Raw genomic sequence first — 24,045 nt, forward strand, 5'->3', positions numbered from 1 at the left:
CAAGCACCTCGACTTCCAATGAGCACTTCGGCACTCAAAAGCCTCACTCGACAGATTTCAAGCTGCGAGCTCTGTCAAGAGTGTGGTGCTGGAAAAGCACAGCAGGTCAGGCAGCGTCCGAGGAGCAGGAGAATCGACGTTTCGGGCCGTAAGCCCTTCATCGGGAAGGAGGCGCGTTGCTGATGGAGGGCTTATGCCCGAAACGTCGACTCTCCTGCGCCTCGGACCGCTGCCTGACCTGCCGTGCTTTTCCAGCACCGCACTCTGGAGTGTGAACTCTGTCACCCATTTATTGTTTTGCCTCACATCTCTCTGGGAGAGACCTTTACCTTGATTTTCCTTTTGAGACAGGTCTTTCATGATTTTGGCATTAACAGCCAGGGTGAGGCAATGCTTTGTTCCTTGACAACAACCATTAGCATCACCATTGCTTATGAGTCCAGGACATCTTTGACATTGACCACATCCCTTTGTTCCCTCCCAAAGAGCACGACAGCGCATGCGCAGCTCACTGCTCTGCCTATTTTCAAGATGGCGGCCATTAATTCGGGCCTGAAGGAGGCCGGTAGCTGCCTCTTCCTCCTCCTGCTCCCGTTTGCAGCAAACGGAGGGCACTGAGAGTTTCTAACGCGCCCCCCCCCCCCCCCCCTTGCAACCGATTGTCGAAGTGAACGTGCCGCCCGTCCCGGGCTCTCAGCTCCGTGACTTACGGCTCAAACGGCGAGGCTTCGGCCGCCGGCCAAAACCGATCATGGCGGTCCGACGCCGACTTCACAGCGGCAGTGCGCATGCCCCGGCTCACCATGGGGACCGGGTGATTGATGGCCACTCAGCTCCAATAGGAAGAGGGGGGGGGGCACCTGTCACCGACGGACACGATAGACCAATAGGGAGAGGAGATGGGTGACTGACGGTCGCTGCGGCCCAATAGACGGCGGGGAAGGCTGGTCCTCCAACCCATTGAAATGAATGAAAGGGCGGGATTAGAGGACTGAGGAGGAACAGCCAAAGGAAACTGGAGCATCTTTATTTCAAATTATGTACTTCATTCATAAAAGTACCTTTATACATACACACCCATAGGCTCTTAAGATATTCGGTTCTGTTACAGTGGCTTATGAAGAAGCAAAAGAAAAACTGGAGTTTGACCCCATCTAGCAAACAAACCAAAGGCATTTCTTAGTTGTACAAGAGAATGGGAATCCCTCTCGTGTGTAAACAGGCCCTTTGGCCCAACAAGTCTGCACTGACCCTCCGAAGAGTATCTGCTCAGACCCATTCCCCTACCCTATTACTCTACATTTCCCCTGACTAATGCACCTAGCCTACACACCCCCTGAACACCGAGGGCGATTTAGCATGGCCAATTCACCTAACCCCGCATATCTTTGGACTGCGGGAGGAAACCGGAGCACCCGGAGGAAACCCACGCAGACGCAGGGAGAATGTGCAAACTCCACACAGACAGTCGCCCAAGGCTGGAATCAAACTTGGGTCCCTGGCGCCCGTGAGGCAGCAGTGTTAACGACCGAGCCACCGTGCAGCCCCCACCCCATTGACCAATATATGAGGCATTGGGAGGGTCAGGTAGCTGAACGGACACCCCTTCTAACTCCAGCAGAAAGACCTTAGGCGGTGGTCTTTTCCCCACTGTTCCTTGGCAGCATGGATAAGGATGAATAGCCAAGGACTTTTTTCCAGGGTAGGGACATCGAAGAGTGTAGTGCTGGAAAAGGCATCCGAGGAGCAGCAGAGTCGACGTTTCGAGCATAAGCTCTTCATCAGGAATCAGGGGAGGGGAGTCCAAAAGTAGAGGGCATAGGCTTGAGGTAAGAGGGGAAAGATATCGAAGGTGCCTGAGGGGCAACTTTCTTACGCAGGGGATGGTGCGTGGATGGAACGAGATGCCAGAGCAAGTGCTGGAAACTGGTACAAATACAATTAAAGGGCACCTGGATGGGCACCTGAATAGGATGGGCAAATGAGACAAGATTAATCAGCACGAAAGAGTTGGACCTCCCCTCTCGCCGCCCCCAAGTCTGCTGCAGACCAACTTTGTGGTGTAAAGCCACACAGGAAGTGTCTGTCATCCTGTGTTAAGCCCACAGATGTCTCCTGCACAGCCGTGATCACGACCCACAAGGAGGTAGCCTCTCTCTTCATGACTGACCATACCGGTGATCCCCTTGAACCCAAGATGCCCATTCCCTCCTCTGATTCACACCCTTTCCTACTGCGAGATTTTTCATTAGTTTTACTTTCATTCTTTGAAGCCATTTGGGTTTGGGGCTGCAAACGTGGAATGGCGGCAGAAAATTGGGACAGACTTGTGCTGAAAGTAAAAGCTTTTGTTTGGTTTGTGAAGCTCAGGCCTAATCCTTGAATTAAAAAAAGGTTTCACCTGACACAGCGACCCCGGGATCGCAGAAGCTGGCCGCTGACACGATCGGTATGTAGGAATTGGTTCTGCTGAGACTGCAAGAGGCCCTATATTCAAAGTGGTAATTGAGGTTCTCGGGAAAAGATCAGCCTATCAGGGCGGAATCAGAGTTGGATGTGTTTCTTTCAAACTGTTGGTTTTCAGAGGGGCTGCTACTGACACGGGTGTGAAAGTTTGAAAGCTGCCTGCCTCATCTCTCTCACCAAGCTTCCGGCAGCTTGGAGAGGAGAAAGCTGGAGGTGGAAGTCAAATACCTAGAGTGTGGCTGCAGGCCGTTCAGCCCACACCAACCCTCCGAGCAGCATCCCACTCAGACTCAGCCCCTACAACCCGCTTTCTCCGTGGCTAATCCACCTAGCCAGCACACTCGGGGCAATTAACGTGCACACCTTTGGACAGTGGGAGGAAACCGGAGGAAAGCTGCACAGAGATTGCACAAACAGTTGCCTGAGGGAGGAATCAAACCTAGGTCCCTGGTGCTGTGAGGCAGCAATGCTAACCACTGAGCCGCCATGCCAACCGTATTATTACAGCTACGTGAGTGGACTGAAAAGACGACACTGATCAATGCTTCCAGGAAGGAGGGAGGCGATGGCCTCGTGCTATTGTCAGTGGACCAGACACCCAGTGAATGTCCTGAGGACCCAGCTTCAAATCCTGGCACAGCAGATGGTGGAATATGATTTCGATTCAAAATCTGAAACTGAGAGTCTAATGAATCCATGGTCAGGGAAACACCCATCTGGTTCAGGAATGCCCTTTCGGGAAGGAAACTGTCAGCCTCGCCTGTTTCGCCTGACATGTGGCTCCAGACCCACAGCGATGTGGTTGCCTCTGAACTGCCCTTGGGACAATTGAGGATGGACGATAAATCTTCACTTCCGCTGAAGAGTGTGGTTCTGGAAAAGTACAGCTGGTCAGGCAGCGTCTGAGGAGCAGAAGAGTAGACATTTAGAGTGTTAGCTCTTCATCAGGAATGTGGCCCAAGGAGGGGGCTGCAAGATAAATGGGGGGGGGGGGGGGTAGTTGAGAATGCAATAGGTCGATAAAGTTGGGGGTGAAGATGACAGCGGGGATGCTGCCTGACCGACTGCGTTTTTCCAGCGCCACACTCTTCGAATCTGATCTCCAGCATCTGCACTCCTCACCCTCTCCGAGTAAACGTCCACCTTGTCCAGCGACACCCTCATCCCATGAGCAAAACGGCATGCTGTGAAAGTATAACTCCATTTTCGAGACGTTTACAGAGGGCCTCAGAAGCGTGAACTTGCTAGGAAATTCGTTGGCAGTTGGGACTCCTGAGGGATCGCCAGGCTATCTTTCAGGCAACGTTGCTGCGAATGACGATGTCCCATTCAGAAGGTCTGCGCTCTTGACAAACTGCACGCATCACTTGCGATGTCACAATCCAATGACAGCGGCTATAGGGCCTGCAAGTAATACAGATGAAAGCAGCCCGGTGACACAGAGGTCCGCACTGCTGCCTCGCAGCACCAGGGACCTGGGTTCGATTCCACCCTGGGGCGACTGTATGGAGTCTGCACCTTCTTCCCCCTCAACGTGTCTGCGTGGGCTACCTGCAGGTGCTCTGGTTTCCTCCCACTGTCTAAAGATGGGCAGTTTTTAGATGGTTTGGCTAAATATTGCACTGCAGCGTTCAGGGATGTGCTGGTTAGCTGTGGCTTTTTAAAACAAAACCCACGTGGAGTTACAGGGATGGAATCGAGAGTGTGGTGCTGGAAAAGCGCAGGCAGCATCTGAGGAGCAGGAGAATCGAAGTTTCGGGCATAAGCCCTTCATCAGGGATGGTGTGGATCTTGGAGGGATGCTCTTTCGAGGCCTAGTGTAGCTTCGATGGGCCAAATAGCCTCTTTCTCCACTGTAAGGATTCCATAAGTAATCGAGCCAGTTTTGTAATTTTCTTTTCATTATTGTGGTTGTTTCTTTGTCTGTCCTTTGTGCGAATGAGGAGCTGACAACCAAGTTAAAGTGTAGACATTAATTGTAATACTTTATATAATTTTCTTCTCTAAAGTTATTGTCTTTAATAAATTTATTATCTATTTTGTTTAAGGCACAAAACTGATGTGTGGAATTGCCAAAGTCTGGGACTGGTAATTTTAAAGATCTGGTCGGCAAATAATGGCGTAATTATTGAGAGGAGGTGCTGCTGTTGCACTGGGTTGGACAAAGTTAAAAATCGCACAACACCAGGTTATCGTCCAACAGGTTTATTTGGAAGCACACAGCTTTCGGAGTGCTGCTCTGAAACCTGACGAAGAAGCAGCACTCCAAAAGCTAATGCTTCCAAATAAACCTGTTGGTCTATAACCATGGTATTGTGTGATTTTTAACTATTGAGGGTCTTTGAAGGATTTCAATTTTCGTGTGTTGCAAATGCAGAAGTACAGAAGCAGGTACGGTTGGACTGTCTGTCTCCGTGGAGTAACACTACCCTCACCTACATCGCTCCAACGTAGGTAACTCTGCCCAGACCAAAAGGTCGGGAAGTATCTCTCACTCTCTCAATCCTCCTCTTTTTCTTTTAATAGAGACTTCTTTAAAGAAAACTCTATGAAGCACTTTGTAATTATTGGACTGTGTGAAAGGTTCTAGACAAATGCTTGCAAAAAAGTAAAAGCCATCTGGAGAGGGGGATGAATAGGAAGGGTTTAGAGGCACATGGGCCAAGTGCTGGCAAATGAGACTAGATTAATTCGGGATATCTAATCTCCACCACTTCCTCTGGCAGTTCATTCCATAATCGCACCACCCTCTGCGTGAAAAAGTTTCCCCGTTTGATTCCATGTTAAATCTCTCCCGTCCCAACTTAAACCTCAGCCCTCTAGTTTTGGACTCCCCTATCCCGGGGGAAAAAGTCCTTGGCTATCCACCCTATCCATGCCCCTGGTGACCTTATAAACTTGTGTAAAGTCAGCCTCCGACACTCCAACCTCAGAGCCTCTCTCTCTCTCTCTCTCTTTATAGGTCAAACCCTCCAGCCCTGGCCACTATCCTTGAGAAGACGACAAAAGCAGGAAGTTGCAGCTGGTCAGACGGTATCCATGGAGAGAGAACAAGCTAACGTTTCAAAGTCTAGGTGAGTCCTCCAGCCAGAGTGAAGGATGTGCTCCGACTTGTTATGAAGGTGTAGAAGTGTACTGTACTGTGCAAGCACACAGAGTGCTGGAGAATCTACAATGTAACATCTGGTCCAGCAGCTAGCACTAGCTGAGTTGCTCGGAGACAAAAGCAAATTCGAAGTCGGCCAATCAGTTTATTTTTTCTTTTTTTAATAGGAAAAACGCCCCAGTGGCCAGTGACAAGCACTGTCCTTCAAACCAAAGGGCAATACTGTGTGATCAAAACAGTGAAGGGGAGGGTAGGGACTAAATCAAAATAGAGTTGGACGGGGAAATAATACACTCCACTCCCTGCGGCACCCACCTCTCCCTGAACGACGCCAGGGTGTTGGTGGACACCGCGTGCTCCTTCTCCAAGGACACCCGGGCTCTAACGTAACCCCGGAAGAGGGGCAGTCAGTCGGCCCTAACGACCCCCTCCACGGCCCACTGCCTGGACCTGTTGATGGCCAGTTTGGCCAGGCCCAGGAGCAGACCCACGAGGAGGTCCTCGGACCTGCCCTCCCTCCTCCGTACCGGGTGCCCGAAGACGTGGGCACTGGGACTGAAGTGCAGCCAAAAGAAGAGGAGGAGGTTTTTGAGAAAATCAAACAGGGAGTGCAAACGCCCACACCCAATATATACATGGTCCACGGACTCCACAGCGCCACAGAACAAGCAGTGGGGCTGGGAGTCCGTGAACCACCGCAATCTGCGGTTGCAGGGGACTGCTGCGTGCAGCGCCAATCAATTTAAAGTGTACCCCTCCAATCATCCTCTGAGAAGTTCCAATTTAATATTGATCGTTGTAACTTATGCTAATCTTATATAGGTTTTATAAACACTGGTGTTGTCCTTTTTTAAATATTTTAATTAATAATTGGGTATTAATTGTGGCATTAGAACAGAAACTAGTGCTGTGGAATGAGAAAAGTCAGTGGCAATTTTGTAATCGCCAACAATGTTACTTCTGTCTTCTATCACATAAATAAAACTGATTTTGTAAAATAAAATTAATAAAGCACTCTCTCTTCTAAATAAAGTGCCGACTCTCCAATCGAGTTTGAACTTAGTGATATGGACAATATTAAAAACCAATGAAACGATCTGATGCTTTGGGATATAAGACCGGGAAAAACGGAACAGTTGAGAGAGGAACTGCCAAGCCACCAGCATGGACAGACTGCCCGAAATACAGCTCTCTTCAAGGTACCTTTATCTATCGACGAACTGTGAAAGAGAAATCCCCAAGGAGAAGATAACCTACAGAGGAAGGTACAAAGGGAAGATTCGACAGCTGCCTGGTTTTGAAATTTGAATTTTTGGTAAATCTTACTCGGGGGTTTTACTGTACTAGTATTCCAGAAGGGAAAGTAAAAGTTAAGTTAGAGGAAGTTGTAAATAGTTGTTAGTTAATTATTCTCCGTTATACTTTAAGAAATAAAGTTGTTATTTTTACTTTAAATAGTTCTTGGCCTCTCGAATTTTCACAGATTTCTACAGGGGATAAATCTTTTCTGTGTTGGTGGTTTAAATCAAGCAGGAAGGTTTACCCCGTGTTGTAACATACTCTTGTTGCTATCGGTTATGGTGCTTTTTTTTGGGAATGACAAGGATTGTGAGTGAGTGAATGAATTAGCTTTATTGATTATGTCCGGAATATTGAGAAATATGTGACATTCAAGAACGATAGGTAAAAGGTGGAGGGAAGAGCACTCGAGGATGGCATTTGTGCAAATAAAGAGTCATAGGAGATGTACAGCACAGAAACAGACCCTTCAATCCAAGGTCTTGTTACAGGAGATCAGGAGGGAGATGAGGAATGGGAGGATGGAGAGGAGGAATGGGAGGATGGAGAGGAGGAATGGGAGGATGGAGAGCAGGAATGGGAGGATGGAGAGGAGGAATGGGAGGATGGAGAGGAGGAATGGGGGTGGGGGAAAATGCTCTTCAAAAGGTCAGTGTGGACTGACTGACACACTGTAGGGATTCTATGATTTAAGACAGTCATGAGGTGGAGATGTTGGACAAGGTCATCAGTCACACAACACCAGGTCATAGTCCAATAGGTTGATTTGAAACAACAAGTTTTTGGAGCGCACTCCACTGGGTGAAGGGGGACAGCGCTCAGTGAGCTTGAGATTTCAAATAAACCTGCTGCACTATAACTTGGTGTCGTGTGACTTCTGACCATGATTTAAGGTGAGCCTGGCCAACGGTGACCACAACAAGATCGAATCCTCCATGCTGTTCAAGAGGAGGATATCGGCTCTGAACCTGGGGCTTTGAAACTAAATAAAAACGACAATGTGGGCAGAGCAGCTGAACGAGGTGAAGTGAACAGGCATTCTAGGGGTAGATCAACGAAGAGCCAGTCACACATCTGAGGGGATATTTCAGCTAAGTATGTACCTGTACTTACGGTGGCTCAGTGGTTAGCACTGCTGTCTCACAACGCCAGGGAACCAGGTTCAATTCCACCCTCGGGAGACTGTCTGTGGAGAGATTGAATGCTCCCTCTCCCCCCCCCCCCCCCCCCCCCCCCCCCCCCCGGGTCTGCATGGGTTTCCTCCCACAGTGCAAAAATGTGAAGGTCAGGGTGGATTGGCCATTATTAAATTGAGAGAAAGTGAGGACTGCAGATGCTGGAGACCAGGGTTGAAAAACGTGGTGCTGGAAGAACACAGCAGAGGCCAGGCAGCATCCGAGGAGCAGGAGAATCGACGTTTCGGGCACAAGCCTTCTTCAGGAATAGCAGGAGATTCGACGTTTATTAAATTGCCCAGCATCCAAGAATGAGCAGGCTAGGTGGATTAGCCACGGGATATGCGGTGGAAAAATGTCAGGGTGGGGGGGTCAGTATAGACCCGATGGGCTGAATGGCCTGTTTCCACAGTTACCTGACAGAAAAATTCAAAAAATGGCTGACGCACCATCCAGAGGGACTTCAGCAAAAGAAAAACTAACTTGTTTTCAAGACTTTAAAAACATTCACATTGTCCTTGTAATTTATTTGATTTTATTCGCCTCTAAAACCGAGGTGGAGTTTGCTAACGCCAGCAGACACAGGCCCTGTCAGAATGGTTCAGGCCTGCGTGCGGTTTAGTCTCAAGTGAACCGGAAAATCCAATCGCTGCGGTCACTTGTGAACTTGCTGGTGCCTCACCAGGCTGGAGGACTGAGTGAATCGCTTCCCACACGAGGCGAGGCTGAACGGCCTCTCCCCGTTGTGAGTCTGCCTGTGCCTCAGCAGGGTGGAAGAGGTCGTGAAGCCCCTTCCCGCACTCGGAACAGGTGAACGGCCTCTCCCCGGAGTGGCTGCGCTGGTGGATCTCCAAGTCCTAGGGCGACCTGTACCCCCTTCCCGCGGTCCCCACATTTTCCCCCCTCGTCTCAAGAGCCACGGCAGCTGGGGTTTTACCACATGGAGTCACCCAGCGCCGAAACAGACCCTTCGGCCCAACTTGTCCGCGCCGACCGGAGATCCCAAATTAATCTCGTCCAGCATTTGTACCCCCTATCCCTCTGAACCCTTCCTATTCGTGTACCCATCCAGAAGCTGCTGTTAAAATGTTGTCATTATACCGACCTCCACCACTTCCCCAGGCACCTCATTACACACACACACCACCTTCTGTGTGAAAAAATTGCCCCTCAAGTCCCTTTTAAATCTTTCCCATCTCACCTCAAACCTATGCCCTCGATTCTGGACTCCCAACTACCAGAGGAAAAGACCTCGTCTATTCACCCTATCCATGCCCCTCATGATTTTATAAACCTTGATAAGCCTCCAGGGAAAACAGCCCCTCCCTATTCAGCCCCTCCCTCCGGCTCAAAGCCCGGCAATATCCATTAAAATCTTTTCTGAACCCTTTCAGGTTGCAGAACATCCTTCCTGTGGCAGGGAGACCGGAATGGAACGCAGTATTCCAAAACTGGCCCTAACCAATGTCCTGCACAGCCGCAACATGACCTCCCAACTTCGATATCAATGCACTGACTAATAAAGGAAAGCATAGCAAATGCCTTCAGGGTCTCTTTGTTTGGCAACACTCCCCAGGACCGTACCATTAAGTGTGCAAGTCCTGCCCTGCTTTGCCTTTCCAAGATGGAGCACCTCACATTGACAGCTGCTGGACCCAACAGGGTTACAATATTCTTGGAGTTAACCCCATCGGCTTCTCTTCCATCTCCACCCCTGCTTTTAATTGATACAACAGCACTTAAAACGCTCCAAAAGGACGCGGTGTCCACCAACACCCTGGAGTCGTTCAGGGAGAGGTGGGCGCCGCAGGGAGTGGAGTGCATTATTTCCCCCTCCAACTCTATTTTGATTTAGTCCCTACCCTCCCCTTCACTGTTTTAATCACCCAGCATTGCCCTTTGATGTGAAGGGCAGTGCTTGTTGTCACTGGCCACTCGGGTGTTTTCTTATCTTCCTGGTGGTAGAAATTGAATCAAGGTTCGTGCATCTTGTGTCTCTCACCTATACATACACACCAGGGGTGCTGGGGAAAAATAAGCACTACCGCAGTTAGGTGGTAGTGTGGGGGTTAAATTAAAAAAAACAAAAAGAAAAAAAAATACAAAAAAAATAAAACACTCCAAATTGTAGGTGTATGGTCAAAAGTACTCACCCCTGAAACAACCAGAATAAACAGGAAGAGGAATTGCAGAAAAGGCTCAGCAGGTCTGGCAGCATCTGTGGAGAGAGAGAGAGATCAGAGTTAACGCTTCTGGCCCAGCTGAATAGATGACCAAAAGTGCAGGATAGCGTCACACACGCACGAACACAGAGCATATCAGTCTCCGCAAATTAACAAACGCTGCACTTTGTGAAGGATGCGATGGTACTTTGGGGGAAGTGTCGTCAGATTTTGCCAGAATGGTTGGAGGAAGGAAACATTTAAATTCCAAGGTTAGGTTCGTTTTGGCGGGGAAGGAATTCAAGAGAGATTTTGTTTTAGGTGCACATCGAATCGCAAAATCCCCAACAGCGTGGAAGCAGATCATGTAAAGAGAAGCCTGGAAACTGTCGACCATTAAGTTTAACATCTGTAGTGGGTAGGTTACTTGAAAAGATTCTGAGAGAGAGAAGGTATACATGCGCTTGGAAACACAGGGTTTGATTAGGAGCAGTCTTTGTGCTTGGAAGATCATTTCTCACAAAGTTGTCTTTTGATGAGGTGAGCAGGAAGGTTAATCACGGCAGGACGGTCGACATGGATTTCAGTAAGGTCTTTGGTAAGGTTCCACACGGTAGGCTGCTCTGGAAGGTTCGATCACATGGAAACCTGGGGAAGCTGGCAAGTTGAATACACAATTGACTTGATGGCAGAAAGCAGAGGGTAATAGTGGAAGGAGGTTTGTCAGACTGGAGGCCTGTGACCAGTGGAGTGCCTCAGGGGTCAGTGCTGGGTCCATTACTGTCTGCTATCTGTATCAATGATTTAGATGAGAATGGGCAGGGGATGATTAAGTCAGTTGGGTGATGACGCTAAAGTAGGTGGTATCGCGGACAGTGAGGAAGGTTGTCAGAAATTGCAGAGGACCTTGGTCAGCTGGGGGAATGGGCCAAGAAATGGCAGACAGAATTTCATACACATAAGTGTGAGGTTTTGCATTTTGGAAAGTCACGTCAAGGGAGGAGTTTCATGGTGAATGGTCGGACCTGAAGGAGTGTAGTGGAACAGAGGGACCTTGGAGTTCAGGTGCACGGTTCTCTGAAAGTGGAGTCACGGATAGACAGGACAGTGAAAAAGGCTTTTGGCACACTGGCCTTCATCAGTCAGGGCACGGAGTATTGAAGTTGGGAATTTATGTTGCAGTTATACGGGACATTGGTGAGGCCACACTTGGGAGTAATGTGCTCAGTTTTGGAAACCTTACTACAGGAAGGATGTTACTAAACTGGAAAGAGTGCGGTCGAAAATGGCCCAGATGTTGCCTGAACTTAATGGTCTGGGATAGAGGAAGAGGTTGGACAAGACAGGACATTTTCTTAAGAGCATAGGAGACTGAGGGGAGGACCTCATAGAGGTGTATAAGATCAATAAGACCTTATAGAGGTGTAGAAGACCTTATAGAAGTGTATAAGGTGTATACACTTTATAGAGGTGTATAAGACTGAGGAGAGGGCCTTATAAGGGTGTACAGGGTGAATGCACTCAGTCTCTTTCTCAGGAATGGACAATCGAGGACTAGAGGGCATCCGTTTAAGATTAGAGGGGAAAGAATAAAAGGGAACCTGAGGGGCAACTTTTTTTTTACACAGAGGGTGGTACGCATATGGAATGAGCTGTCAGTGGAAGTGGTTGAGGTGGATACATGAACAACATTTAAAAGGCATTTGGACAACAGCAAAGGTTTAGAAGGGTATGGGCCAAGTGCAGGGGAACGGGGTTAGCGTGGACAGACATTTTGGTCAGCATGAACAGGATTGGGTTGAAGGGCCTGGTCTCCGTGCTGTAGGACTTTGTGACTCCATTCAGGCCATCAAGTCAACACCGACCCTCCTCCTCTGTCACCCAGGCGAGTCCACCCCAGCCTGATGTAGAGTCGGTGGGTGTTGGACTGGGGTGGACAAAGTCAGAAGTCACTCAACACCAGGTTACGGGCTTATTTGAAATCACAAGCTTTCGTAGCGCTGCCCCTTCATCAGGTAAAGTGGAGGGAAACGCACAGGCACAGAACTGATATGCCGAGGGATAATGGCAAGATAATTCCAGGTAACGCAGAGTGTCAAAGGGTGAGGACCAATTGTGGGGGTGGAGTGGCAACAGGCTGAACAATTTAGCATGGCCAGTCCACCCTAACCTGCATGCCCCTGGGCACTATGGGTAATTTAGCACGGCCAGTCCACCCTAACCTGCATGCCCCTGGGCACTATGGGTAATTTAGCACGGCCAGTCCACCCTAACCTGCACGTCCCTGGGCACTATGGGTAATTTAGCACAGCCAGTCCACCCTAACTTGCACGTCCCTGGGCACTATGGGTAATTTAGCACGGCCAACCCACCCTAACCTGCATGTCCCTGGGCACTATGAGTAATTTAGCATGGCCAATCCACCCTAACCTGCATTTCCCTGGGCACTATGGGTAATTTAGTGTGGTCAATTCACCCTAACTTACACATCCCTGGGCACTATGGGCAATTTAGCATAAGCAATCCACACAAACCTACACACCCCTGGACACTATGGGTAACTTAGCATGGCCACTCCACCCTAATCTGCACATCCCTGGGCATTATGGGTAATTTAGCACGGCCATTGCTACAAACCTTTGGACTGTAGGAGGAAACCAAAGCACCCAGAGGGAACCCACGCCGACACAGGGGGCAAACAGGTAACTCCACACAGACAGTCGCCCAAGGGTGGGATCGAACCCAGGACCCTAGCATGGTGAGTCAGCAGTGCTAACCGATTGAGCCTCCATATCACCACAAGCTTTTCCTGCAGCAGATCAAGTAGAGTCGTTCCCATTAGCTGATTGTGAGACAATTAAAGGACAACAGTTTAGGATTTTTGTCGGAGCATGGGGTGTCAAGAGAGCTGTTTAACTAACCTGGTGCTCAGCACTCACACTTCAAAGATCAGAGTCCTGACGAATCAATTCATTCTCGTGGATTTTGGCGTGATGTTTGATCAGAGTTTCTTCTTGGCGAAAGACAATGTCTTCCCAGGGTAGAAATTCAGGGCAGCCAACATTTTTCTGGGTTTCCTTGTGTGTAAACATTCCCCTTCTAGCCCTCAACCTTCCAAAATCCGTCACTGTCTGTCCAGAGTCGAGTTTCACAATTTGCAGTTCCCAACTCAAAACGTTAACTCGGATTTCTCTCCACAGATGCTGCCAGATTTGCTGAGTTTTTCCAAGCAATTTTTGTTTTCGTTTCCGATTTAAGACCCTTGTCATTCACCTCATCTTGTGCCCCTCGTGGTTTTAGAAGTCTTACAGCATGGAAACGCACCCTTCTGTCTGACCAGTCCCTACCAAACTAAACTAGTCCCACCTGCCTGCTCCTGGCCCTCCAAACCTTTCCTATTCATGTACTTATCCAAATTACTTTTAAACGTTGGAACTGTACCACATCTACCACTTCCTCAGGAAGTTCATTCCACAAACGAACCACCCTCTCTGTCTAAAATTTGCCCATCGTGTCTTTTTTAAAATCTCTCTCCTCTCACCTTGAAACTGTGGCCCCTTAGTTTTGAAGTGCCCCATCCCAGGGAAAAGACAACTAACAATAACTCCGTTTATATCCCTCATTATTTTATAAACCTCTATAAAAGGTCCTCTCAGCCTCCTGTGCTCCAGTGAAAAAAAAAAGTCCCAGTCTTTCTTTATAACGCAAACCTTCCAGGCATTTGAGTGTATTTAAGATAGAGATAGTAAGGGGATCAAAGGTTAAGGGGAGAAGGCAGGAGAATGAGGTTGAGAAACACAAAAGTCATGATCGAATGGTGGAGCAAGCTTCTTCGGCCTAAATCTGCTCCGATGTCTTACTATGTATTCTGTTTTGTTTCTGTGTACTTAATAGTAGTGCAGACAAAGGTCAATAATCATTGAGTCAGAGAGATACACAGGACAGAAACAGACCCTTCGGTCCAACTCATCCATGCCGACCAGATATCCTAAGTTAATCTCGTTCCATTTGCCAGCACGTGGCCCATATCCCTCTAAACCCTTCCTACTCAGGTATCCATCCAGATGCCTTTTAAATGTTGCAATTGTACCAGCCTCCACCACTTCCTTTGACAGCTCATTCCATACATGCACCAGCCTGTGCGTGAAAACGTTGACCCTTAGCTCCCGTTTAAATCTTTCCCTCTCACCGTAAACCTGTGCCCTCTAGTTTTGGCCTCCCACCTTCCCGGGGGAAATACTGGTTTTTTTTAAAAAAACTGTATCCATGCCCGTGATTTTATAAACCTCTACGAGGTCGGCCCCTCAGCCTCTGACACTCCCGGGAAAACAGCCCCAGCCTATTTCAGCCTCTCCCTGTGGCTCAAACCCTCCAAAACCTGGCAATATCCTTGCCAATCTTTTCTGCACCCTTGCAAGTTTCACGGCGTCCTTCTCATAGACGGAAGGGAGACCAGAACTGCACACGCTGCTCCAAATGTAGTTTGACCAATGCCGCTGTACAGCTGCAACATGACCTCCCAACTCCTATCCTAATGCGAGGCAAGTGGACCAAACGCCTTCTTCACTATCCTATTTGCCTGTGACTCCACTTTTGAGGCTTTCTGTCATGCATGTGATTCCCTGCCTCATCAGTCACACATTGGGAGTCAAAAACTGAAGCAGCTTTTGATGGACAAGCTGAGCCCATTCAGAACAATGGGCAGCACAGCTCCTGCCATTCATCCCAGCCACCACCTCCAACAAACATGGCGGCTCGACGCCCCCAACAAACATGGCGGCCGCGCTGGCGCAACGCCCCCAACAAACATGGCGGCCGCGCTGCCTCAACGCCCCCAACAAACATGGCGGCCGCGCTGCCTCAACGCCCCCAACAAACATGGCGGCCGACCCACCGAGCGAATGGAGACGGGACCTTCGAAAGATCCTTTTTTGGGGGGTGGGGGGGGGGTGTCCGCTGTGTTTGACACGCTTCCCCCACCGCACTCTGGGCCCGTCGCTGCCACCCTCGGCCACACCTAATTCTCAGCGAACCGCGGCGCCCAGGAAAGGCAGCCCCGCCTCCGTCGCCATTCCGCTGACCGCGCATGCCCCGTACCCTCAGCCCCCGCGCCTGCGCACCGCTCTCCCGTGTGCTGGCCAGGGGACATTCCCCGCCGCGGGGGATGCTGGGTACCACCCTCAACCTGAAGGCCCAAATGTCTATGTCCTTCCCCAAGAGTAAGGTTCCTGAAGGGACAAATGAGAAAAGGGAGAGGATAATTCATGCTGAAAACAGGGGTGGGAGGGGAGACGAATGCAATTTGTGAATGGAATCCTCACCTTTTCTTTTTCGCCTCTTAAGGAATTCAAAAAGCAATTCAAAGCAAAATCCAGCACAATTTTGTTTTACTGATGCAGCGGGATGGGGTGAGGGGTCTCTGGCTGGGCCAACGTTTCTTGCATATTCCCAGTTGCCCACTGAGTGGCTTCCTGGGCTTTCAGAGGGCAGTCAGAAACCCATTGATTCATGGCAAATGAACTGGCTGTTTTTGGTGAGACTTGTGACAGAAAATTCAGAGCTAATGACAAACTTGGTGCTTTTGTTTCTTTATTGATTGCTGGATTTATTGTTGTCACGTGTACCGAGATAGGATCGGAGAGTCATACGGCTTGGAAATAGACCCTTTAGTCCAATCAATTCTTGCTGAATACCTGACCACCTGTGCTTGCCCCATATTCTTCTAAACATTCCTTATTCAATTCTTTTAAATGTTGTAACTATACCTGCATCCATCACTTCCTGTTGAAGTTCATTTCACATGCAAACCACCCTCTGCGTAAAGAAAATTGCCCCTCGTGCTTTTTCAAAATCTCTCTTCTCACCTTAACAATGTCCCCCACTATTGAGATCCCCCACCCTAAGAAAAACATGCCTGCCATTCACCTTATGATTTTATCAATCTCTATAATGTCACCTCTCAACCTCCTATGCTCTAGTGGAAATAAAAAGGTCCTCGCCTATCCAGCCTCTCCTTAGAACATGAAATCTCTGTTCCTGGCAATACTCTGCTATATGCAGTCGATACAGTGCAAAGTGTGATGTGCCTGCTACCCAGGGAAACCATACCATACAAAGTGCATCAAGGAAGCAGAACAGAGTGCAGAACACAGTTGCAGAGAGAGAGAGAGAGAGAGAGAGATCAGAATGAACATTTGAGAGGTCCGTTCAAAAATCTGATAACAGCAGGGAAGAAGCTGTTCTTGAAACTGTCGGTACATGTATTCAAATGTTTATATCTTCTGCCCGATAGAAGAGGGTGAAAGAGAGTACAACCGGGTTGGGCGGGGTCTTTGATTATGTTGGTTGTTTTCCTGAGGCAGCGGAAAATATACATGGAGTCAATAGACGTAAGGTTGGTGTGCATGATGGACTGGGCTGCATTAACAACTCTCTAGTTTCTTATGGTCTTGGGAACAGCAGTTGCCAAACCACACTGTGACACATCCAGATGGAATGCTCTATATGGTGCATCTATAAAAATTGGTCAGAGTTGTTGTGGTCATGCTGAATATCCTTAGCCTCTTGGGGAAATAGAGACATTGTTGTGCTTTCTTGATTGTCACATCGACATGGCTGGACCAGGATAGATGGTTGGTGTTCGTTACTCCCAGGGACTTGACGCTGTCGACCCATCACCACTTTGGCACCATTGATCTAGACAGGGGCGTGTCCGCCAATCCACTTCCTGAAACGATTGACCAGCTCCTTCACTTTGCTGACATTGATGGACAGATTGTTGTCCTCACACTGCCACTTCCCTCAGAGTATATTTTTGACGTGTAGAATTCACCTTGTAATAAACTTCGTTTTGGTGTTAAAAAACAAAGGATCAACTTCGCTGCTGTGGATCTGAATGACATGATCAGCTAACAACGATAAGTTTGTGGCCTTCAAAGGAAACCGCGAGGGGTTTTTATAATAATTAAAAGTGGTGACATGCATGCATGCTTTTACCTCTGGATTTTTTCTTGCTGAATTCAAAATTCACTTTACAGCAGGTGGCATTCAAATCAGAGTTGTGGTGGAGGCTGGTACAATTACAACATCTGGATGGGTATACAAACAGGAAGGGTTTAGAGGTATTTGGGCCAAGTACTGGCAAATGGGACTAGATTCAAAGATATCCGATCGGCATGGACGAGTTGGACTGAAGGGTCTGTGCTGTACAGCTCCAGGAGTCCAGTTTAAGAAGTGTTCACTTAATCTGTCTGAACACTGGGGAGAGGCTATTCATTTGCTCCAAGGGTAGGAAAGAAATTACTCCGATAATCCGATCTGCTGACAAACCAGCAAGTTTACAGGTGATCACAAAGCTTGCATTTTGCTGGGGATGAGTCTAATTCCACTCCCCCCCCCCCCCCCCCCCCAAGTGACTTGGACTCCCTAGCTGATTCTGATTTTGGTTTTGTTATTCTATCTTGGGATGTGGGCATCCTGGCAAGGCCAGCATTTGTTGCCCAGCCCCAATTGCCACTCAGTCCGTTTAGTTTTCAAGGCTGTTCCAGAAGGCGTTGCATAATGACCCACATTGCTGTGGGTCTGGAGTCAGATTTCGGCAACACTGGTGGTGCAGAAGAATCATACCAGGCACGAAACATTAAATTATCTTCTTTCTCCACAGATAGTCCGTGGAGTCCCTCCAGCGTGGAAGCAGCCCATCGAGTCCACACCGACCCTCCAAAAAGCATCCCATCCAGACCCAACACCCTACCCGATCCCTGTACCTCTGCGTTTCCCCATGGCTAACCCACCTAGCCTGTACATCCCTGGACACTACGGGGCAATTTAGCATGGCCAATCCACCCTGACCTGCACATCTGTGAGAGGAGACAGGGCTGCCCAGAGGAAACCCATGCAGACTTACCCAGAGTCAAGCTCCTGGGACTGGTCATCCACAACAAGCTTTCTTGGACTCTTCATGTGGACGCACTGAAAGGCCCAACAATGTCTCTTCTCCCTCAGACAGCTGAGAAAATTTGGCATGACGGCGAATACCCTTGCCAATCTTTACAGGTGCGCCATTGAGAGCATTCTGTCTGGATGTGTCACTACCTAGTATGGCAACTGTACCATTCAAGATCGGAGACGGTTACAGAGAGTAGTGAACTCGGCCCGGACAATCACAAAGGCCCAACCTCCCATCTATGGAATCCACCTACCAGGCCCGCTGTCAAGGAAAGGCCGCCAGCATTCTCAAGGATCTATCCCACCCAGGCAATGTTTTTGTACAACCTCTACCATCGGGGAGAAGGTACAGAAGCCTGAACACACGCACCAGCTAGTTTTGTAACAGTTTCTACCTGACTGTTATTAAAATACTGAAAGGACTCACAAACTCTTAACATTTGCCTGTCCCAGTGTTTTTGTTTTTGCCACTGTTTACCTATTATTTACTATCTATGCTACTTAACTCTATGATCCAGCTGTATTGCTCGCAAGACAAAGCTTTTCACTGAGTCTCGGTACACGTGACAATAAATTCAATTCATTCAGACACTAGGGGAGAACGTACATACACGGTTGCCTGAGGGTGGAATCGAACCAGAGTCCCTGGCGTTGTTAGGCAGCAGTGCTAACCACTGAGCCACCGTGCCATCCACGCCTGCGGAGTTTTCCGACACTTTTTAAAAGAAAGTTTTCTTGCATATTTTAGGATTTTACGACAATCAATGATCCTGTGACAGTCACAGACACAAACCTTCACTTTATAACTTTGTGAAATGCCACCGTAAAACAAAGATTTCTGCAGAAACACTGCAGCATCTGGACACTGAGAAACAGAGTTAACGTTTTGTGATCCTTCTTCAGAACTGTTGTAAGCAAATGGGACTAGATTAGGTTCGAATATCTGGTCGGCATGGACGAGTTGGACTGAAGGGTCTGTGCTATACATCTCTATGACTCTAACTGTTAGCGGCAAGGAAGAGGTGGTAATTATGCTGTTGACAGGGGAGGCCAGGCTGAGATGAACCTCATCTTCTGTTTGGTGCCTTATCGCCTTCAGGACCCAGCATTGAGTTTAACTATTTTAGACAAGGAACAAAGTGGTCATGGATGTTCTATTACCCACCCCACCTGGGATTTTTTGCAACACATTTTTGCCTACTCATAGCCCCCATTATAACTGATCAACATCTCTCCTTCCCTGGCTCAGAAACATAGAAGATAGGAGCATGAAGATGCCATTCGGCCCTTCGAGCCTGCTCTGCTATTCATGGAAGGTAGGCAAGCAGGAGGCTAGAAGAACAGAGCAAGCCAGGCAGCATCAGGAGGTGGAGAAGTCAATGTTTCGGGTGTAACCCTTCTTCAGGACTAGGGGTGGGGGAGCTCCAGATAAAGTGGGGTGGGACAGAGGGGGAAGTGAGGGAGAGATTTGGGTGGGGGGGGAGGGGCAGAATGGTGAGGTAGGGATAGGCAAACACAGGTAGAGGGTAAGGCCTGATCGGTCGATGAGAGCGATCTATCCGGTTGGTAGCTGGAAGGAAGGGTCGATCATAGGAATGGAAGGGAGAGGAAGGGGTTGGAAAGGGAGCCAGGGGATGGAAAGGGAGGTTTTTTTTTAAAATTGGAGGACTTAACGTTGAATCCTCCAGGCTGTAGACTGCCCAGGCAGAAGATGAGGTGTTGTTCCTCCAAATTGCGGTCTGATTTGCAGCGGCAATGGAGGAGGCCAAGGATGGTCATGTTGGAAAGGGAGTGGAAAGGGGGAATTGAAATAGGCAGTGACTGGGAGGTCAGGTCGGCCCCTGCGGGCCTGGCATCTCACCAATACAGAGAAGACCACATCAGAAGCACTGGATACAGCAAACTCTATTGGAGGAGATGCAGGTGGACCTCTGCCTCACCTGGAAGGACTGTATTGGGGCTCTGAATGGAGGTGAGGGGGGTGGTAGCTGCCAGGTTTTGCGTCTTTTACAGGGGTCTGGAGGGGAGAGTGGTGCCAAACAAGGATTGGCGAAGAAGGCAGTCCTTGGGGAAGGCAGAGAAGGGTAAAGAGGGGAAGATGTTCTTGGTGGTGGGGTCTCATTAGAGTTGGCAGAAGTGTTGAAGGATGTTAAGTTGAATGCAGGGACTGGTGGGGGTGGTAAGTGAGAACAAGGGGGATCCTGTCTTTATTGCGTTTGACGGGGGCGGGGCGGGGCAGGGCGGGTTTAAGAGCAGTGGAGCAGGGAATGGAGGAGGTGCGGTGGAGGGCTGTCTGGATGACAGAGGGGGAAAAAGCAGGTTGTTCAAAATAGGTGGACATCTGGGATGCTTGGGAGTCTCCTCATCCAGGCAGACGTGGCAGAGACTGAGGGATTAAGAGTTCTTTGCAGGACACTGGATGGGAGGAAGTGTACAGCATGGAAACAGACCCTTCTTCGTTCAAACTCATCCACGCCAACCAGATATTCGAACCGAATCCAGTCCCATTTGCCAGCACTTGGTCCACATCCCTCGCAACCTTTCCTGTTCATATACTCAAACATGTGCTTTTCAAATGTTGTAATTTTACCACTCTCCAAGACTTCCTTCGGCAGCTCATTCCATACATGTAACACCCTCTGCGTGAGAAAAGTTGCCCCTTATGTCCCTTTTAAATCTTACCCCTCTCACCTTAAACCTATGCCCCCTCGTTCTGGACTTACCCACCCCAGGGAAAACGCCTTGTCTATTTACCGAATCCATGGCCGTCATGATTTTATCAACCTCTATAAGGTCCCCCCCTCAGCCTCCAACATTCCAGGGAAAACAGCCCCAGTCGATTCAGCCTCTCCCTGTCGTTCAAATCCTCCAACTCTGGCAAATACTTGTAAACGTTTTCTGAACTCTTTCAACTTTCACAGCATCCTTCCTATAGGAGGGACATCAGAATTGTACACAATAATCCAAGATTTCATTCCTAACGATCATGGCTAATCACCCAACTCAATTGCCCACCAGAGGGTACATCCTCCCTGCATCTACCCTGTGTGGTCCTGTGAGAATTTTATAAGTCACTATCAGATCCCTCCTCGCTCATCTGAACTCCTGCAAAAAACAATCTCTCCACATACATCAGAACCGCCAACACCTGGTAAACCTTCGCTGCACTCCCGAGAGAGCAACAGCATCCTTCCTCAGAAAAGGAGACCAAAACTGCACACAGTATTGCAGACGTGGCCTCACCAAGGCCCTGTAGAACTGCAACAACACATCCCTGCTCCAGTACTCAAAACCTCTCGCAATGAAGGCCAACACTTAATGTCAAGGTCCAGGGGAGTATTGCTCCCAAGAGACCTTGGAGTGTGGGTTCATAGTTCCTTGAAAAGTGGAGTCACAAGTAGTTAGGATAGTGAACATACCATTTGCCTTCTTTACTGTTTGCTGCACGCTTACCTGTCATTGAACTGCTGAATGGACCTCCCAAATTTCGAATCTCACGTTGAACTTGCTTTTTGTGCACTTTCTCTGTAGCTCGTAGCTATGTATTCCTCGCTCTCCTCAGTCACCCTACAATCTTTGCTCTGTCTGTGCTGCATGCAAAACAAAACTTTCCACTGCACCCAGGGACGTGTGACAATAATAAATCCAATTAAATGCGACAATGTAAGTCAAATCGAACCACTGATCTAGCATAAATAAAATGCACACCACCCCCCCCAAGCGTGCAGTCAGTTCTTGAAGCAGGATCAAAACGAGCTGTTTTCTTCCTGTTTCTCCTGAGTCAATTTCAGCTTTTGTTTGCTGCGCTCATTCCGATTGGCTGGAGGACCAGCCGTTCGCCAGGTCCTCCAGCCCCGCCCATCCACTCCCAACGCCTGGATTGGAGGACCAGCTCCCCGAACACGCTCCTCCAGCCCCGCCCATCCTTTCATTCCGATTGGTTTGCGGCGGGGGGGGGGGGGGGAAAGAACCGCCGGCTCCGCCCATCCCTTCACTCCGATTGGTTGGGCGTCCCGCCCGGTCCCGATTGGCCGATGGGTCGCCGGCCCCGCCCCTCCGGCCCTCCGACTGGCCGAGACGCGCTGTCCATCACCCGCCGGAGCCCCACGGCGCGGAGCATGCGCACGGCTGGGACCCGATCCGACTCGCAACACTCGGCTTTGGACGTCGCGCTGCGATCGAGTCGTTCCGTCGGACGCGGAAGGACGGGTCCGGCCGTCGGGTGAAGTAAGGAGGATTTTATAAACAGCCGGCGTGGGCCTCGCTCTCTCGGAATCGCACGCTGCCCGTCCGGTGTTCCTGAGGGCAGCGACCGCTCGGGCTTTTGTCTGGGCTTCACGGTCGATTACTCTGCGGGTGGAACGGCCACATCCGGGCACTTGGGGCCGCAAGCCCCTCCCCCGTGCCGCGCTCTGGTTGGCCGGAGCCTGCCTGCCTGTCACCGGGCCGCCCTCTCCCCATTGGCCGGGGGCCGCCGTCAATCAGCCGGCGGCGCGTGGCGATGCAGTTGACCCTTGGTGTGGTGGTCACGTGACTGGGAGCCCGTTTCCGGGTTGGTAGCTCCCTGGTTTGCAGACTTCCATGCTGGTGTTGCTGCATCCTCTTCTCTGGAAATCTCTGAGGCAACCCTGGCTCACGTCAGGGCCTGCCTGGTGGTGGGTGTGCTCTGTCCTCACTAAGGGGGTAATAAAACAACTCAGCCCAGAGCTGGAGGGCATGGGTTTGGGGTGAGATTGCAAAGACTTAAAAGGGACCTAAGGGGCAAGCTGCTGCAATGACAGCATTTAAAAGGCAGCTGGATGGAGACGTGAATAGAAAGGGTTTAGAGGGCTATGGGCCAAGTGCTGAGAAATGGAGCTAGATTAATTTGGGACATTTAGTCGGCAGGGATGAGTTTTACGTTAGACTCCTTATGGTGTGGAAACGGGCCCAACCAGTCCACTCTCGATTCTCTGAAGGGAGAAATGGACCCATTTCCCTCTGACTAAGCACCTAACGCCATGGGCAATTTAGCAGGGCCAGTTCACCTGACCTGCACCTCCTTTGTGACTGTGGGAGGAAACCGGAGCACCCGGAGGAAACCCACGCAGACATGGGGAGAATGTGCCCGAGGCTGGAATCGAACCTGGGACCCTGGTGCTGCGACTCGTCTGTTTTTGTGCTGTGCAACCCCGTGACTCTTATAACTGGGTTTACTGTTGGTCATTTATGTAAATGATTTGGATGTGAATATCGAAAGTGTGGTAAGGTTGCAAATGGCACCAAAATTGGTGATCCATTGGACAGTGAGGATGGTTATCTTGACTGCAAAGTGTTCTTAATCGATTTGGCTCAATGGGCTGAAGAGTGGCAGATGGAGTTTAATTTGGATAAATGCGAGGTGTTGTATTTTGGTAAAACAAACAAGAGAATGAGTTATACAGGTAATGATAGAGCTCAAGGTAGTGTTGTCATAGAGATCAATAGCATGGAAACACACTTTGCCCGAGCTGTCCATGCTGACCATATATTCCAAACTAATCTAGTCCTATTTGGCCCATATCCCTCTAAACACTTTCTGTTCATGTACCCATCCAGATGCCTTGTAAATGCTGTTGTATTTGAGCAGAGACTCCTAGGTGTTCGGGAGCATAGTTATTTGAAAGTTGCATCGCAGATAGGGTGGTTAAAAAGCCATCTAGCATACTCACCTTCATTGCTCATACCTTTTGAGTATAGGAGTTGGGACATCATATTGATGTTGTACAGGATTTCAACGAGGCCACTTTTGGAGTACTGTGCACAGTTCTGCTGGGCCTGCTATAGGAAGGATATTATTAAATTGGAGAGGGTTCAGAAAGGATTCTCTAGGATGTTGTCACTGGAGTGTGGGAGGCTGAGGGGCAAACCT

At 49.3% G+C, this 24,045-nt stretch overlaps 1 long non-coding RNA gene across 3 annotated transcripts in view; it reads right to left on the reverse strand.

The window, feature by feature from the left end:
- The window catches only part of LOC140460214 (uncharacterized), a 35,787-nt gene extending 13,676 nt beyond the window's left edge, over positions 1 to 22,111 (reverse strand). Inside the window, exons 1-3 of one of the 3 annotated variants that reach the window (XR_011953916.1) lie at positions 21,609 to 22,111; positions 10,200 to 10,264; positions 711 to 3,368 (exon numbers count right to left, since the gene is read on the reverse strand). This is a non-coding gene — a long non-coding RNA (uncharacterized lncRNA). Of the gene's footprint in view, positions 1 to 710; positions 3,369 to 10,199; positions 10,265 to 13,129; positions 15,194 to 21,608 lie in introns of those variants that run through there. The other 2 variants (XR_011953914.1, XR_011953915.1) reach the window with 2 other exon arrangements.
- Positions 22,112 to 24,045: the final 1,934 nt, after the last annotated feature.

This window comes from Chiloscyllium punctatum, chromosome 36 (assembly GCF_047496795.1).
Source record: "Chiloscyllium punctatum isolate Juve2018m chromosome 36, sChiPun1.3, whole genome shotgun sequence".
NCBI classification, from domain to species: Eukaryota; Metazoa; Chordata; class Chondrichthyes; order Orectolobiformes; family Hemiscylliidae; genus Chiloscyllium; species Chiloscyllium punctatum.